General features: G+C 37.5%; 1 protein-coding gene and 3 non-coding genes across 12 annotated transcripts in view; 1 reads left to right on the top strand and 3 right to left on the bottom strand.

The window, feature by feature from the left end:
• The window catches only part of LOC6547424 (protein hu-li tai shao), a 28,161-nt gene that overhangs the window by 1,041 nt on the left and 14,676 nt on the right, over window positions 1-12,444 (top strand). For 7 of the 9 annotated variants that reach the window (XM_026980198.1, XM_015156364.2, XM_015156359.2 and 4 more), the window contains exons 2-3: window positions 96-299; window positions 5,194-5,242. The gene's annotated coding sequence lies outside the window, so the exon portion shown is untranslated. The remainder of the gene's footprint in view (window positions 1-95; window positions 300-5,193; window positions 5,243-12,444) is intronic. The other 2 variants (XM_026980197.1, XM_015156358.2) reach the window with 2 other exon arrangements.
• Trnav-aac lies at window positions 8,719-8,791 on the bottom strand. Its single transcript has one exon. It is a non-coding gene; the product is annotated as a tRNA-Val (tRNA).
• On the bottom strand, window positions 9,092-9,164 carry Trnav-aac. Its single transcript has one exon. It is a non-coding gene; the product is annotated as a tRNA-Val (tRNA).
• Window positions 9,396-9,477, bottom strand: Trnas-cga. The gene has a single exon. It is a non-coding gene; the product is annotated as a tRNA-Ser (tRNA).

Raw genomic sequence — 12,444 nt, forward strand, 5'->3', positions numbered from 1 at the left:
AAAAATTATTTATTTTAAATATATTGCACTCGAGGCAATAAAAAGTAAAATCTATTAAACATTTTCTATCCTCTCCCTCCCCCTTTTACCGATAGTCTCCCTCTGTGGCGTATGTGTGTTTGTACGAATTAGCGGCTGAAAATCAAAAACCGAGGTGCGAGAGCGAGAATACATATGTAAAAAACGCGTGCGTTTCTCCTCTAACACATACAGTGAGTGTGACCGTTGTATTTGTGACCTGTGCCTGTGCTTGCGGCCACTGGAGGATCAACGATTTTAAAAGAATACTACAAGTAACGGTGAGTATTCCTGCATTTACCGGATAATGTGTTATAATCCCGTTAAATAGTAAATACCCCATCGTGTCCTGCATTCGTTTTAACCGTTATAACGACGAGCGGCAATTTGGCCGGTGACGCCATCTTTTGTGCTTCTCTAATAAGTGTTGTTTTTTTTTTGGGTTTGGTCAAGCTCACGCAACACGGTGTGTGTGTGATTGTGTAGTGTCTATTTTGTTGTTATGCTCGATAGACAGTTTATTATTTAGGGGTTATGTACATATGTGCTTTTTAGATAATAAAAATATAATATTGCAATTTTCTTGGGATATTCTAGTATTAGTTTTTGGGGGCACACCCTATAGACCCCCATTCAGACGCCACTGTTTGAGCTTCATATTCTAGCCACTTTTCTTCTCTCTTTCTCTTTTTTCGGGTGGGTGTGATTGTGTGTGCGTGTGCTTTTCCTTTCCTTATGATTCATGCTTCTTTCTATCTCTGACTTTCTATACGCTTGTCGGATTAAAAAAATCTTTCCGATTTTCGTCGATGATTTTATTCATTTGGCAATTTGTTGCGAATGCCACTTGCAAATATCTAGCTGTGCGTCTAATGCACTTGGGCAATAAATCCTCCTGCTGGCGCGCATCTGTGGGCAAGTTTTGTGACCCACTTTTCCTCCTTGGTCTCTCGTCTTTCAGCGAAGTAAATAGCGAAAAGCAGCAACAAGTGATAAACAGATTTGTAAATATTGAAAACTTGTTTATTCCATTTGTCCGTGCAACCCAATGCCTGCAAAAGAGACTTTATAGTTGCCGAAGTGAGTTCTTGCCATTCAGTCGCTTCGGTTTTCAAATTTTTTTTTGCTATTCAGGGCTCATTTTGATATATTTGCAATCTATTGTAATATTTCACAAATAGCCATTGATAACCTTAGATTCATACTACAATGCAATTCAATGTGCTATGTTATAATGAAGCATTACGATTCAAGAATTTAGTCAACCAATTTTCCAAAGATTTTTCCTTAATTTCTAATATAATTTATATTAGAACTCTTCCCTATCAAACTCTTATATCTTACTTTGCCTTATACATAGACTACTTATGTATTTTGAATGGTGCAAGTCATAGAAGTCGGACTGTATGGGTGTTCTACCGCAATCTTATCAGAACCTTCGCGCTGGTTACGTTTTCTTGTTAGATAGCTGTTTCGTTGCAAGTACCTACATGTACACATTACAATAGCACGACAACATTACAATTAAAAGCTATAGGTGTTTTCTTTGCCAGCAACTAACTACCTACCTATTTTACACTTTCTTCAATTTATTTTACCTTACTTCCTATTCTATATTCTCATCCTATCAAAATCGAGCATTCCATTTGCCTTAGCTACCTATTGTGCGATACATGACGTCATTTCGCACACATTGCTTATAAAAAAAGGGGGAAAAAATGAAAATGTGCTCTTTTTGTTTGCTGGCTTTTGTTGCTAATTCGAATTTACTCATACAAATACATGGACAGTGGGCTTCATTGCGTATGATGCCTCCCCCTTTATCACCCCTTATCATGGTTTTCACTTGTTCCTCTTGCTCTGTTGTCCGTTTTCAATTCGCAAATTAGACGTGACTCGTTGGTTGAGGGTTTCAATTGAGGTTTTTTTTTGCACACCGCAAGTTGCATTTAGAGAATTTCCGAAAATCGTTGAGGCATTATTTATATTGAATTCCATTTGCAGTACAAATACTGAAAAGGTAAAGCAGGGACTCAGTTAAAAAAAAACTAGAAAAAATAATATAAAAACAGTTGCTTTCGCTAAAAAAAAGTGAGACATAAAAATATGATAACCAACATAGAGTAAAGAAAAGTACTAAGTCATACGATTTTGACAATTCTATTTAGCTGCGATTTCAACTGTTACTAAAATAAAGTCGAATTGACTCGTTTTTTCTTTGTGTGCATTTTATTCTCTCTGGAGGAAGTGCATAGTTAAAACTGTAAACAATTGTTGAGGAAACTAACCAACAAAAAATGTTGTGGAATGGAAATGAGACGGAAATTCGAAGTTGTGAGCCCCCGAAACAATAACAAATAAAACAAAAAAGAAAAGCGATAAGAAACGCACTTCAAGTAGACAAAAATACCAACTTTCTAACCTTCATTGAGGCGTGTCCGTCAATGCAAATGCATTTGATGGGTCCAACAGTCTAATGACTTTTGATTTGGGAACTGAAAATTGTTTACTCAAGCGAGTGCTTATCAAATTTCCCACTGACGTCACATCACTAGTGATTAATTGATTTGAAAATGGTTAGGATTAAGCTGCATAATTTTGATTAATGTGGCTGCAGTGGAGTTCCCCTGCGAGTCTGGCAACTCCGGCTAAGACGAAAAACAAATTTGTCCAAAAGCGAGTGCTTAAAATTTATGGCTCCATGAAAACCGAAAAATAAATTCTACTCTGTTTCTGCCCCAAAGCCAATTGACGTGAAGATGCAACAGAGTGAGACGGGCAAAGGGAGGGAGGGAGATGGCCAGCCTGAAAACCCTCACACATAAATAAATAAAAGAGGCGTACGTGCCAAGCTTCAAAACAGAGACACATAAGCAAGATTAAAAAAAGAGAGATGTTGCTGCTGGCTAAACAACTGCAGCTCATCAATAAAACAGCAAGAACAACAATAAACCAGGCACGGAAACCCAGCTAAAGAGATAGACAGAGACAGCAGCATGCACAGCGACAAGCAATAACAAATGTACAGTTGCAGAAGCAGCACGGCCGCATCAGGGAACAACAAACTGCCGCAACACAACATAAATCTTGGAAGAAAAGAGAAAAAGAGTTGTCAGCATGTCGAAGCTTTTACACCCTTTATAGGGTTTGCTAGAAATTTTTGCTTGAAAAAATCTTCATTCAGTAAGAAAAAAATAATTATCATACATGCGGTTAGTCTTAGTATCGAAGCTAAAAAAATAACTCACATTAAGTTACAGAGGCTTTTATGTATCTTTAACAGAAAATCATCGAATATTTTTCAATGCTTTTGGAACTCTAAAAAATATTTTAATTCACCTAATTTGTAGGAGATAAAGATCTCCATATTCAAACCTTGCCTTGAAGTGCAGTCGACTGTGTTTGTCACTGTTTGCTGTTGTTATTTCAGCTTTAAAAGCTGGCGACCCGCAGAAGGAAAGCAAAACAATGTGGATAATTATATCGAAAAGTTGGGGAGCGAAGCGGAGAAAAATGTAGACAATTTCTGTTAAGATGGGAAGATGATGATGATGGAGCTGTGTGTCTGCATTTCTTGCCTTCTTTAACATTTCTTGCTTGCATTTCTTCTGCGCTGCGCTTGAACTTCAATTGAATTGTATCTTCTCTCCTCTCTTTTATTGTGTACATACCCCTCTCTGTCGACCGAAAGTGATTGAAAGCCTGTTATTATGGTGGTCTGATCCGACTGAACTAAATTTAAATTGGAATTTAGGCTAATTTCGTTCTCTCCGGTTGTGTGGGCGTGGGAAATGGGAACCAGTTCTTATGTTGTTCTTTTTTTTTTTTTTAGCGTATTGTGAAATTACCACAATTTGTTGTAATTAATGTAAATACTATGGAATTAAGTGTAATTTTCATTTGTGGCTGTGCAAACGTGACAAGTGGCTGACCATAATACAATAAATGGCGATGCAATTGCTGCTCTTCCGTCAACTTTTAATTCTAAATACCCAGTCAGAGGATTTTCCTCTTTTAAATGCCTGGCTAACCCACTTTCGTAGTGGACACAAATGTCAATAAAAATCTGGTTTTTCGAACGCAATCTCTGCATTGAAGCATTGCCAAACGCGAGGGCAACACAATAAAGCTCTATAAAAAGACCATCATCATAATCATCATCATATAACAATGAGCTGAGCTGAGCTGGAGCAACAATAAGCGCAAACGTGTTGCCGCATAAATGAATTCATAATGCAAAAAAAAAAGAGGAAATAATACAAAAATAAAAGGGGGAGGTTCAAAAAAGCGATTGTATAGCGCACGAAAGAGGCGGCTTACATAATCGTTTATATCCTCGGAGTTTGTAAATCAACACCAGAAGCGCCTAAACTGCATTACCAATGCAGTTTCGTGTCTGGGCTTTCACGCATAAACATTTAGAGAGTATTTATTGGCCAATTTCAGTCTGCAATTGTGCGTGGCAAGTGAAATGTGCAAGATCACCTGGGCGCATCGAAGAAAGGTGTTATTAAATTAAATTGAATTGTTATTCGGCCATACCCATATGCTTATCAGCTCGTAATGCAGTAATTTGTATGCAAATTTTTCTGGCTTTTCCATGTAGCTATTTTCCTCTGGCGAAGAATTCCAGTTTTGGTTTCTGCCTACCCCTCGATAATTCAATTATTTTATTTTGTTTGCTGGGAGAGTCTCATGTGCTTGTATTGTTTACTATCCGTGTGTGTGTGGGTCTGGGCAAAGCGCAATATAAAATAACGAGTAGTACGAAAATATTATAACGTGCGCGAACTAAAAATATTCACATGACATCATCGAAAAGAGGCGCTGACCGCCGAGCAGCAGACACAGCATCTCAATAAACTCTCTGTTTGCGATGAAAAACATTAAAATCGGCCAAGAGAATTTGTTATAGAATATGTACTTTGTCATGGAAAGCCCATTAAGTACTTACTTCTTTACTAACAGATTTTGCACAAGTTGTTATTTTGTTGTAAAACATTTTTATAAAATATTACTTTCAATTCTGTAAATAGTCTTGATGATTTCTTGTTGAGATTTCGTGTTCAAACTAACAATATAAAAACCTAATGAAAGTAATCCGCTTTATATAGTGTTCTATTGAACTCAACTCGAATTTTACTAATTTAATTACCTTTTCATGCTTTCTTGCAGGCAGATCAATATAAAAGTATTATAACCACGCAACAAATTCAATTTTAAGGTGAGTTTTACTCTTGTGCACGCCCATAAGGCAAGTGCTTAGAAAACAAACAATAACAGAACGGAGCAAACAGACTCGAGATCCATCCCTCTCTTGACTTATTTCACATTTTATCTGCCGGTACATATTTGCTTTTGGTTTTCGCAATATTTGTGATTGAGGCTCTCGTTCGCTTTTATTGACTCTTGTTTGCTGAGGAGAGGTTTGAATTCATTTTAGAGAGACGAGGAAGCCACACCTCTCTCAACTTTGAACTTTTCGCTTACGCTACACTTGAGCGATATTTAATTATATTCCGGGTTTTTATTCTTTTTTTTTTTTTTTTTTTTTTTTTTTTTTTTTTTTGTATTGTGTGCCGAACTAATTGAGAACTAATCGAGGCCGTGACCGTCAAAGAGAAATAAATGATTTGTACCGCACTCAAGCGGAGATTATTCCCAACTTTTGCATAGATTTAGTATTTACAATTTTATAATCACCAACTAAAGATGATGTCATGGGGGCGAGGCTCCTTACCGTTAAGTGCGATAAGCTGATTGAGAAAGTTACAACTGATTATATGACACACTGATAAATGTAGGTACACATGTTGGTGGCGAGTAATTGAAAAGCAAATCTTCTGTTTCTTTTACTTCGACAGTGTTGCCGACCTTTTTCAAGTTGCAAGACTTTTTAACCGGATAAAAATCTTATAAAAATAAAATTGCAAATAAAAAAGGTGAAAAAGTGCGTTTGTTATTTTTTGCAATAACACTGCATTGTATATTCATTCACTACTACTTTGGGGATTTTTTTCTGTTACGTATGTCCTGGTAATTAAAAAGCCACATTTCACAGGAAAATGTTGAATTGGCAGCAATGCTCCCTCTTTGGTCAATGCTCAGATCTCTTTACATGCCACGCATAACTTCACCTCTAATTCAATTAAGGATGACCTTTGTTTTACTGAACTTTTTGGTACTGGTACATCATACATTCTTTATGCTCTCTTTCTGCTTCGCTTGAAATTGAATTAAAAGCCACTTAAGCGTTGAGTCTGCTTGGCCCTTTTTATACCGACTGTTTCATTTACGACCATTTGAGTATGTGCGTAATGCTATATATACATTTATCATATCTATATATAGTGTATATATAGTGTCATATATAGTGTATGCACTATGTATAAATTCTGATTTAACCTTCGGGCATGGTACACTGACTTTCAGTGGCGAATAAATGGAGCAATAAACAGACAGACGGCAAAGAAGATTGGATTGTTTTGCCTTCTTCTAGCACTTTCATAAATGGGTCATTGAACCAAACTGAACACCAACTTCGGTTTTGATTTCTTTTTCCATTTTGGCAATCGGGGTAAAAAGTTTCCTATTAGTTTCGTTTAACAATCACCGCAAAGCTAATAAGAAAAATATACAGCAAAAGAAGTTGGAAATAATGTTCGCTTGCTTTTAATTAGAAATTTAATGGGGATTCCCAATTTTAGCTGTGAGTTAATTGCGAATATAAATCATATTTATTTTTACGCCCTATGTAGATGTTTATTTATATATCTTTTTGAAAACTCCTAAGATATAAACCTTTGGTTGAAGTAATAAAACTATGTTGCAGCGAAAATCGTGTGTCCGTTTCAACAATGTAAATATGTATAGTTCAGAAAATAAAAACCCCTTTAAAAAGGTCTCAGTAATTGCGGCCAAAGGTTCAGCAACCCGTAATAATCATCATATGAGGTCCTGTCGATAGTCTTCAACCCTTCAATAATTGCCAAACGAACCGGATGTTGTAGGCTGTACGCGGGAGTGCAATTAAAACCCCATTTAATGGTGCAAATATGCCTTCGTATCAAGATTAAGTTACTGTCGCTAAGGACATGTGTGTGTCGTTGGGCTTTCCATCGATTATCCGGGAAACTCAAACTAACCGAAAACACGCAGCTCCGATCGCGTGTCGGGGTCACCAGAGTTCAACCACCAATCATCCACCTCAATTCTTGCGACAAGTGAAATGAGGCGCGATTCCTTCTGGAAATACCTGTCCCGCGACACGCCCAAGTTCTGATTGGGCTTTCATTTTTGTCCTTACTGTGTTGATTTCCTTTTTTTTGTTCGGCTTTTTATTTTTGTGGCCGGCATTTTCATTACCGTCGTGTTGCCATGCAATTTTGATGGTTGGCGGCGCCACAAAATGCCGGAATGGTGGCGCCACCAAATACGGTTTGCCGGCCGGGAAATGCTTCCACGCGGCTCGTAAAAATATCCTTGGAGTGGGCGCACTTGGGTGGGAGGTGGTGGTGCTTGTGCCTCGGCTGTTTATGTTTGCGTTCCGTTTTGAGTTAATGACAGGAAGTGACGTCATATTCCAAGAGGGATGAAGTTTTATTTGGGTTGTGGTGGGGAAAGGTTTTGGGTGCGACAATGTCCTGGATGATGTCATACTTAACAAACAAGATTGTTTTAAGGACTTAACTTGTATGATGAGCAAATACAATAACAAGCAACTTAAAGATAATTAGTTTGATTTCAATGCTATACTATATTTTGACAAAAGTAAATCTAAATTAATATTTTCTGTGCCAAGAGTATTGTCATTCATATTTCACCATTCACTAGCAATATTAATTAATTATCCACCATGCACGTCAAACAACCACAACAACTATGCAGATTTCAAGTTTATTTGGCACTTTTACAGACTAAATTTATGTATATCAAAAAGACGAAAATTGGGCAAGCTTTTTTCTGGCCTTTGGCCAAGTGAGTCAAAGACACCAAAGCAGCGCAAGAAATACACATGGTTGGACTTTACAGAAAGGGACTTTTTCCTGTATCAAGGGCAGATGAAAAGCAGAAGCCCGAAAGCAAAGCAAACAAATCATTTTTCTTTCGTTCAACTTGACCACTTGTTGTTGTCATTTCACTTTTGTTTTTCTTCCACCAGAAGCAGCAATTGTTTTATTTATGCACTTTTCACAAGCCTTCTTTTTTTGATCATACAATGGGCGTTGGCGCCAGTTTTGATGAGATTTATGTGTGGATTTTGTAATTCAAGACACGCGACTCACACGCGACTTTCGGTAGACGTTTAGTAGTGGATCTCTGGACTCTGAGAACTAAAGTAAAGTAAAAAATAAATTAAATTGAGTAGAGAAGACAACAGAGGAGGAAAGAAGAACGTACGGGTACGAGCCAGACAAACTGGCAGCTTGTTAGCAAAACAAACAAAATTAGCGAGGGGCATGTTAAGAAGAAGGCTAGAAGATCTGCTACCACCTTATTAAGATATTCCACGCACGGACGGCAGAATGCTTAAATGTAAGAAAAAAAAAAGCTAAGAACCACGATGAAGACATTTCACTGATGACAGACAGCGTGACATTTAGCTTATCTTTATTTAAACGGTTCTAATTACATTTAAAAGTTGAACCGTAGGCAAGAGAAAAAATAAATTTATCTTTCGGTAACAAAAAAAAGTCGACATGTTTCCGCCCGGGATCGAACCGGGGGCCTTCTGCGTGTTAGGCAGATGTGATAACCGCTACACCACGGAAACAGTTGAAACTTGTCTAGCCCAAGTCATAATACTGCGTTTCATGCATATATTGTCGGCACAATATGGAACGAGCGGAAACTACATGAAATAATTTTTTCGTTTGACGCGATTATAGTTGCAACGATGTCTTTAAAATCAAATATGTCCTTCTACCCCTGTTAGTCTGATTTTCATCGAAAGTCTTTTAAAGCACGAGACTTTAATACTTTATAATTTTTTATTTGGATGTCGTATTTAAATAAAACAATTTTAAAGTAAAATAAATTAAATAAAAAATAACAAAAATAAAAAAGTACAACATGTTTCCGCCCGGGATCGAACCGGGGGCCTTCTGCGTGTTAGGCAGATGTGATAACCGCTACACCACGGAAACAGCTGAAAGCCGGGCAGCCGAACACCGAACAGTTTTGGTGTGGCAAAATATTCATGTAACAGAAACAAATCAAATAATTTAAAATATATACATATGAATGAAAAGTTCACTGAATAATATATTTTTTCTACGCATTTGTGCAATATATAAACCATTAATAATAATAATATACGATCCTTCCCTTTTCGTAAAAATATACTAGTTTCAAAAGTAAAAAAAAGAAACTTCTATCGCAGCCGGTAGGATTCGAACCTACGCTCCCAGAGGGAATCTGATTTCGAGTCAGACGCCTTAACCACTCGGCCACGACTGCTTGTGAAGCGAGCGCGTCCAAAGTGAAATATAGCAACTGGCGTCGGAGCAGCACAGTCCTCTTACTCATTTGTGGTGCGTTAGTTGGAAAACCTGGGGATGGTCTGGTGCGAAACCTTCTACTGCGGAACTTGGAAACATTGCGAGTTCTTATTGACAATGTTTCGCAGACCAAAACGTATATATTTTCACGGTGTGTGCGTCGTCCTAGTGATCCACATCGTCAATTTTATACAACAGTATCATGTAAAATTATAATGTAATTAATAATAAAACCATTGCAGAGGTCAAATCAATATAAACTTTGCCTGCCCTTGTTATTATACATTTGTAAAATAGGCAGTAAACCGCTCCAGTGATTTAGAATCTAGGCTAGGTTTCAACTAATTCACCGAATGGATGTACAGATTGTTATTTGCCACTAAAATCGACTGGTTACAAGTTATTGTTATTTACACATGTCGCTATTTTACTGCCCTTGGTTTTTCTAACTTTTTTTTTATATTTATTGTTGTCGCCCCACCCCTCCCATAGTGGTCTTTTTCGTAGCTTAAAAAAATCGTTCCACATGATCATCATCATTATTGAATCTGGCCATGTGCTCCACTGACTGACTGAGTGACTTGTTGCATTATTAAAACTGAATGAACTCATTTGCGAGCGACCTTATTGCCTGCCGTTCTTACATCTCGCACTTGAGGCGATGGGACAGCTGTCTGGTCTGCGCTCGATTGAGTGGAAGATTACGTAAGATCTCTTCCGTTGCGCGATAATTGAATACTTGGGAAATTTAATTAACGCCAGCATATGTGTGAAAACCATATGAATATTGAGGGTGTTTGGTTCTCTGGGTCAATTGGCTTCAGCTGTGCAAATTGAAGTGCAAAATGTATGTATTTTGGTTTTAAACTTAAGACAAGTCTATGACAAGATATTTATGTTCACAGATTTAACAATTCAGGTAATAGATAATTTAATTAGTATTCAGTTATTTATCCTTGGTTTGGTTAGGGTTTTTATTGTTTGACTTTTATTTATGCTGTCTTGGTCACAATGTGTTCAGTGTTTTGTGTTAAGTTGAGCATTTGGCAGTTAGACCTGTGTTATCGGCCACAGTTGCCTTCGCAACTGAAACATTTTCAACATAAAAAGTGTATATACTTGTATATGTTTTCGGTTTGCCGGTTTCGGAGCCGGCACACTTTATCCATTGAAAGACATGGGTGTGTCCCGCAGCAAACAAGTGTGATGTAATTGCATAATGTCAACAACAATTGTCTGACGCTGACGCGGCGCTGGCGACGAGAATGGCGTCGCTGTGGCATTAGCTGCTCCTAAATTTAATTATTGTCTTCCGCATAAAAAGGTCAGAGAGAGAGAGAAAGAGAGATAATATATCAAGAGTGATTTGGAGAAGTTGTCTGACATTGCTAAGGTTCAACAAACCAAAAGTTATGCAGGCTTAGATACAATTTCGAATTGACTTTTGTCCATTGACACTTTTGACTATATTCGGTAACCAGTGGCGAATTTCGGGCTATTCAACATTTTATCTATAGCATTGTATTGCAGTGCAACGACGTTTAGATCTTTAAAGGCTATTGCAGCGCGTGAGAAATCAAATTGTCGTCTATAGGAACTCTTCTTTTCTTGACTTTAATCAACCTTTTGCCACCTACGCAACCTCCTCCAAACTCCAACTCCAATCGGAGGAGTCTGAAGAAGCCCACGCTGGAAAACTGAACTCTTTGGCTTGTTAAGTTTATTCAACGCCGACGCACACAACTGCCTACCTCGTCTGCATCTCGTTTTTTTTATCTAGTGTGGACACTTAAAAAGCGTTTATTCAGCATTATTCTGTTTTATTTCAGGCAAAACTAAAAACTTCTACCGCCACCCACGCACTTTGCGGTTGGGTGCTGTTCGGCAGCAAAGTTCAATTACCCTAACATCACGATATTGTTGTTAAGAGCGAACTAAAATATGCGGCACGCGTTGCCTGCCAATACGTCATAATTAGCAAAACGGCAAAGTCAGCAACAAACAAAGCCTTTGGCAATGCACTTTTGCAATGCAATTTCATTGTGCCCTCCTCTTTTTGTGAGCAGGTTTTCTTTCCCCAAGCTAATAAGCTGACTACAAAAGTGCCGCCCACGAATGAGGTTATACCTTGCATAGAAAAAACTGTAAATCTTAAGATGTAATGAAAGTTTTCTTAATGGGGTTTCTCTATTATTTTATATATGTTGAACACTATAGGTCTAACTAAAAATGTTAAAATCGAGAAGATGTTTTTATTTAAAGCAAAGATACCAAAATGTTTTCTGTGTCTTCCAGAATTTTTCTTCTTTGCATTCCATTGCCTCTGGCAATTTCCCTTACAAATTGGCACATTTTATGCCTTTAATTACGCGTAGAACTAAAAAATTGCGAGTGGGTGTAGTTGTAAAGAATCGGGTCAGCATAATGCACATTAATTATGGTTTATTGTTGCTTCAAGTGTGTCATCGTGTAGGAATTGAATAAAGTCGGTTCGTTTTTAGTTGGTTCGGGTTGCATTTTTGGCTGAGCCAAGAAATTGTTTTTCGACGTGGTGACATTATTTATTTATCTGTAGGACTTTTCGCATGGTGAATGTTGCAACAATTTGAAGGTTAAAATTCGTGGTATTTGTACGCACCACGCCTAAACATTTTAAGAGCAACACACATTTTGGTTTGTTTATTTTGGTTTCTCGCTCTTTCGTTTTGTGATCGAGATAGCTAGTAGTTCCTTCTTTTCGTTTTCGAGGCATAAATTTTGGGTTTCTCAAAAAGCCAAATGGATCTTAAAATAGATTTCACCGATTCCGTTCATGCTGCCGTTTCAGCACGTGGATATGGGGAAAAATACGGATGTACATATGCGTTTTCCCCTAAAATCTAGCATTTATTTTGGCCAAAATTAGAAATTAACTAAAGTGGAAATA

This window comes from Drosophila erecta, unplaced genomic scaffold (genome assembly GCF_003286155.1).
Source record: "Drosophila erecta strain 14021-0224.00,06,07 unplaced genomic scaffold, DereRS2 tig00000092-arrow-pilon, whole genome shotgun sequence".
NCBI lineage: Eukaryota > Metazoa > Arthropoda > Insecta > Diptera > Drosophilidae > Drosophila > Drosophila erecta.